The sequence below is a fragment of the Artemia franciscana genome, chromosome 10 (assembly GCF_032884065.1).
Source record: "Artemia franciscana chromosome 10, ASM3288406v1, whole genome shotgun sequence".
NCBI classification, from domain to species: domain Eukaryota; kingdom Metazoa; phylum Arthropoda; class Branchiopoda; order Anostraca; family Artemiidae; genus Artemia; species Artemia franciscana.
This window is the reverse complement of record NC_088872.1, coordinates 47,977,938-47,983,937: the sequence shown is the minus strand read 5'-3', so window position 1 is coordinate 47,983,937 and position 6,000 is coordinate 47,977,938.

Sequence of the window (6,000 nt, the reverse complement as noted above, 5' to 3'; positions counted from 1 at the left end):
AGAAATTCTAAAGGCCATTGTGTTCAAAATGTCTGACAATTATACCTCCAAGGATGCTGTGCCCCTTACACCCTTCCAGGCAAGGAATATAAATCATGCAAAACTTGAGCTTCAATAAATATGCTGGAGGTATATTCTAATTAAATATTTAATATATAGAAATGGGTAGGTATTTAATATAAACTAAATACCTACCCAATGGCTAGGTAAAGCAAGCCACCCAAATGGGTGGCTTGCTTTCCAATTATTCTTTGTTGTTTTTTCCATAATTTTGTTTCTAAAGTAGTATATTTTAACCATATTTTGGTATATGTCATAATGATTAACCTAACTTTACTTCTTGAGTATGTTCTGGATATTATGGAAGTACTGCTAAGGTTATTGTGAATTAAAAATTTCAGGGGATGTTGCAATAAATTAAAAGACACTTATTACATCCAATTTGTCAAAAAGGTGTATCTGGGCATATCCATATTGGTCTCTAGAATGGCAATGGATATTAAGTTAAAATTTTCAAGGAACACTAAATTGAACAATAAACAAAATCAAAGCACACTATTTGTATCCATGTTGTCAAAATAGCAAATCTTTAATATTTTGATAAGAATTGGAGAAGGTTATCAAGCTTCTTTCAAGAAAAAAGAGAAAGGTTATCAAGAGTTCTTGAGGGCGTGCAGAGGCATGCCACCAAGGTTATAAATGGGCTGAAAGACCTCCCCTATGATGAAAGACTAAAAAAAAACTCAAATTACCCACTCTGATGTACCACTGCAGACGAGGTGACATGCTGCTTACCCATAAAACTCTCTAATGACACATCTTGTATCCTCAACCTGAATATGTCCTTACCAATCCTATACAAGAGGCCATTCAAAGAAACTTCCTTAATGCCATGTAAACACAAGAATGCATCAAAACTTCTTCTCCAAAAAATTGTCAATGACTAGAATTACCTCTCTAAGTCTACACTGTCAGCAAACCTCACCTATAACTTTCAAGAAGTTACTGAATAGCAAGTGGTCATGCAGGAACTGGAAATACTGCTGGCAAGATCAGTAACAGATGTCAGTCATCATCACTCACAGAGCAACACAGATCCATTGGACCTTACTGCTCTGAAGTGCAAATTAAGGTAATTAAGGTAATAGGCTATCTCCAGAACAGCTTAAGATTAATAAATTGAAAAATTCAGAAAATCTGAACTGAGATGTTGAACTAGGGTAAAAAACCTCTTTTGGGAAGGACCACTTTTCTTTGGCATTCCAGAAAAATAGGGATGGCTTTTGGACCACCTCTATATTACTAAAGCATCATGCAATGAGAGGTTAGTAACAAGAGCCCTGCCTTCTTGGTGAAATTTTCACCAATAATTTGTTAGCATAAATTGAAATGTGGTCTCTGTTCTGACAAGCAATTAAAAAGAAAAATACATTTAATATTTTTATTTATATCAAAATATTAAATATTTGAATATATGAAAGCTATAAGTCAGCTTTCTGTTGATATGTGAGTAAAACTGAAACACAGGAAGGATGTGTATATACACACAGTATGTACTATATATATCTATATATATAAAAATAAGTTGTCTGTCTGTCTGTGGATCTGTGGATCAGGTGACGTCATGTTTCGGCTGACGTCATGAAATTAGTTGCCGTCATTTTTGTTATGACGATGCTTAGTATATTGTAAAACATATTAATTTGGTTAATAATATACCATTTAAAACACCAAAATGAACATGCTGGAGTAGTCACTCGGTGAGAGAGGGTGTCAGAACGGAGAATGAAGGTCCCAGGTTCAAATCCTGGTTAGGCTAAAAAAGGTAAAAAACTAAAAACTAAAAAAAAAACTGAAAAAACTAAAAAAAGGCAAAAACTACAAAAAAAACTAAAAACTAATAAAAAAATAAAAAAGCCGAAAAACTAAAAAAACTAAAGAAACTAAAAAAAGGAAAAAACTTAAAAAACTAAAAACTAAAAAAAAAACTAAAAAAAAGGAAAAATGAAAAATAGAAGAGAAAAAGAATACTAATAAAATTAAAAATAAAAAAAAAAAAAAAAAAAGATAAAAAGCTAAAAAAAGGTAAAAACCAATAAAAAACTAAAAAGAGAAAAAGGTAAAAAACTAAAAAAAAAAATTCATCTAAAAAACTAAAAAAAACTAAAAAACGTAAAAACTAAAAGAACTAAAAAAGTAAAAAAAAAAACTAAAAAAAGGAAAAACTGAAAAATAAGCGGGATATAAAACAGGGGGATATAAATGACGACCGGGACACCGGGACATAAGGAATATAAATGAATCAGAAAATACAACTCATGTTTCCAAATGACGTCGTTTGGAGCCCAAATTGAAAATCCAGATCAATTTATGTCTACTTTCAAAGTAAAAGGGCAAATTTATCATAGAGCAGGGTCTCTTCTACCATTCTCAGGCGAGAATCATAAATTTTTACAATTGTACTTCATCAGTGATAGAAATTCTGAATTGAATGCACGTTGCGAAATTTCTCCCAACATTGAAAGGACAATCGTTTCCCAATTACAACATCTTTTCCACGAAAATAATAATTTAGTGCGTCTGTTCAAAACAGCCATCGATTTGATGCCTACTTATACGCATAAAATTGTTATTTCCGCTGACAAAACGCCTCCTGGCCAACATGTGCGTAGATACAATGCTCCAACTATCGACGAAGTGGCCATCGTTATGGTCGGTGATCAGTTTTTACCTCGAGATATTATTCTCAGGGTTTCCACCACACGTGCTACAACTAAAAATAGGCCTACCAATAATACTTTTAAGAAATATAAACCCACCAAAGCTTTGCTATGGCACTCGACCTGCCGTAAAAAAAACAATGGAAAACCTAATAGAGGCCACAATCTTGACACGGCCTTTTGAGGGTGAGGCTGTTCTTATTCCTCGCATTCCCAAGATTCCAACGGATCTGCCTTTTCAATTTAAAAGATTGCAATTCCCCATTGACGTCCACGAAATCAACAATATTGTTTTGAACAAGATTCGAGACCAGGCAGTCCTTTACAAGTCAGTCAACACAGTTTTGGAACCAAATGAAGCGGTTAATTATCCATCTGAATTTTTAAATTCCATAGATCCTTCAGGGTTTCCACCACACGTGCTACAACTAAAAATAGGCGTATCAATAATACTTTTAAGAAATATCAACCCACCAAAGCTTTGCAATGGCACGCGACTTGCCGTAAAGAAAAAAAAAACAATGGAAAACCTAATAGAGGCCACAATCTTGACAGGGCCTTATGAGGGTGAGGCTGTTCTTATTCCTCGCATTCCCATGATTCCAACGGATCTGCTTTTTCAATTTAAAAGATTGCAATTCCCAATTCGATTAGTATTTGCAATCACCATTAACAAAGCTCAAGGTCAATCATTAGAAAAATGTGGTATAGATCTTAATCCTGATTGTTTTTCCCATGGACAATTGTACGTTGCATGTTCGAGGGTCGGTAAACCTGACAATGTATTTATATGCAGCGACAATTGGACAGCGAAGAATGTTGTTTATTCGCAAGTTTTACGCAGTTAATTTGTATTGTATCTATCTATATAAAAACAAGTTATGTGGATGCATGTTTGTTTGTTTGTAAAAAGAGCGTTTGTATATTACGTCATTATTAGTACATACGGCTTTGCATATGCACAGACAATGGGAAAGCCAAGAATGTTGTTTATTCGCAATTTTTGCGTAGTTTGAAACACATATATAAATCTATCTATATTCACAGGTGGGACACAGGGACACAACTACAATGGCGCATAACTAATATGGCGCGTAACGACTTACGCGCGCGGGGGGGCTTGGGGGGGCGCGAAGCGCCCCACCAACTAGGTGTTGGGGTGGCGCTTCGCGCCACCCCAACAGCTAGTATATATATATATATATATATATATATATATATATATATATATATATATATATATATATATATATATATATATATCTACATATATAAAAATAAGTTGTCTGTGTGTGGATCTGTGGATCAGGTGACGTCACCTGAAAAAACTGGATCAGGTGACGTCAAAACTGAAAAAACTAAAAAAAGGCAAAAACTACAAAAAAAACTAAAAACTAATAAAAAAATAAAAAAGCTAAAAAACTAAAAAAACTAAAAAAAAAGGCAAAAAACTACAAAAAAAAACTAAAAACTAATAAAAAAGCTAAAAAACTAAAAAACTAAAAAAAGGCAAAAACTACAAAAAAAACTAAAAACTAATAAAAAAAATAAAAAAGCTAAAAAACTAAAAAAACTAAAAAAAGGTAAAAAACTAAAAAAACTAAAAACTAAAAAAAAAGGAAAAAAACTGAAAAATAAGCTAAAATAAAGGTAAAAACCAATAAAAAACTAAAAAAAAAACTGAAAAAACTAAAAAAAAGGCAAAAACTACAAAAAAAAAAAAACTAAAAACTAATAAAAAAAGTAAAAAAGCTAAAAAACTAAAAAAACTAAAAAAACTAAAAAAAGGTAAAAAACTAAAAAAATAAAAAATAAAAAAAAACTAAAAAAAAAGGAAAAAACTGAAAAATAAGCTAAAATAAAGGTAAAAACCAATAAAAAACTAAAAAGAAAAAAAGGAAAAAACTAAAAAAAATTTTCATCTAAAAAACTAAAAAAACTAAAAAAGGTAAAAACTAAAAGAACTAAAAAAGAAAAAAATAAATGATGACACTCAAAGAGAAAGCGACCAGGACAAAAGGAATGTTCGATTAGCAATCAACAAAGCACCAGGACACAGGGAGTATAAATGACGACCAGGACATAAGTAAAAAAAAAAAACTAACAAAACTAAAAAGAAGGTGAAAACTACAAAAAAACTAAAAAGAAAAAAACTAAAAAAAGGCAAAAACTACAAAAAAAACTAAAAACTAATAAAAAAGCTAAAAAAACTAAAAAAACTAAAAAAGGCAAAAACTACAAAAAAAACTAAAAACTAATAAAAAAAATAAAAAAGCTAAAAAACTAAAAAAAACAAAAAAAAACTAAAAAAAGGTAAAAAACTAAAAAAACTAAAAACTAAAAAAAAACTAAAAAATAAGGAAAAAACTGAAAAATAAGCTAAAATAAAGGTAAAAACCAATAAAAAACTAAAAAAAAAAACTGAAAAAACTAAAAAAAGGCAAAAACTACAAAAAAAACTAAAAACTAATAAAAAAAGTAAAAAAGCTAAAAAACTAAAAAAACTAAAAAAACTAAAAAAAGGTAAAAAACTAAAAAAAATAAAAAATAAAAAAAAAATAAAAAAAAGGAAAAAACTGAAAAATAAGCTAAAATAAAGGTAAAAACCAATAAAAAACTAAAAAGAAAAAAAGGAAAAAACTAAAAAAAAATTTCATCTAAAAAACTAAAAAAAACTAAAAAAGGTAAAAACTAAACGAACTAAAAAAGAAAAAAATAAATGACAACACTCAAAGAGAAAGCGACCAGGACAAAAGGAATGTTCGATTAGCAATCAACAAAGCACCGGGACACAGGGAGTATAAATGACGACCAGGACATAAGTAAAAAAAAAAACTAACAAAACTAAAAAGAAGGTAAAAACTACAAAAAAACTAAAAAGAAAAAAAAACTAAAAACTAATAAAAAAACTAAAAAATCTAAAAATCTAAATAAACTAAAAAAGAAAAAAAAAGGAAAAAAATAAAGGAGAAAAAATAAACTAAAAAACGAATGTATATACAGACCGGGACACCGGGATACAAATGACGACCGGGACACAGGGAATATAAATGACGACCGGGACACAGGGACACAACTACAACGGGGACACCAGGGGAAACAGGGGGATATAAATGACGACCGGGACACCGGGACAGGGAATGGTCGATTAGCAATCACCATCAACAAAGCTCAAGGGCAATCATTAGAATCATGAGGTATAGATCTGAATACAGATTGTTTTCCCATGGACCATTATATGTTGCATGTTCAAGAGTCGGTAAACCTGACAATCTATTTA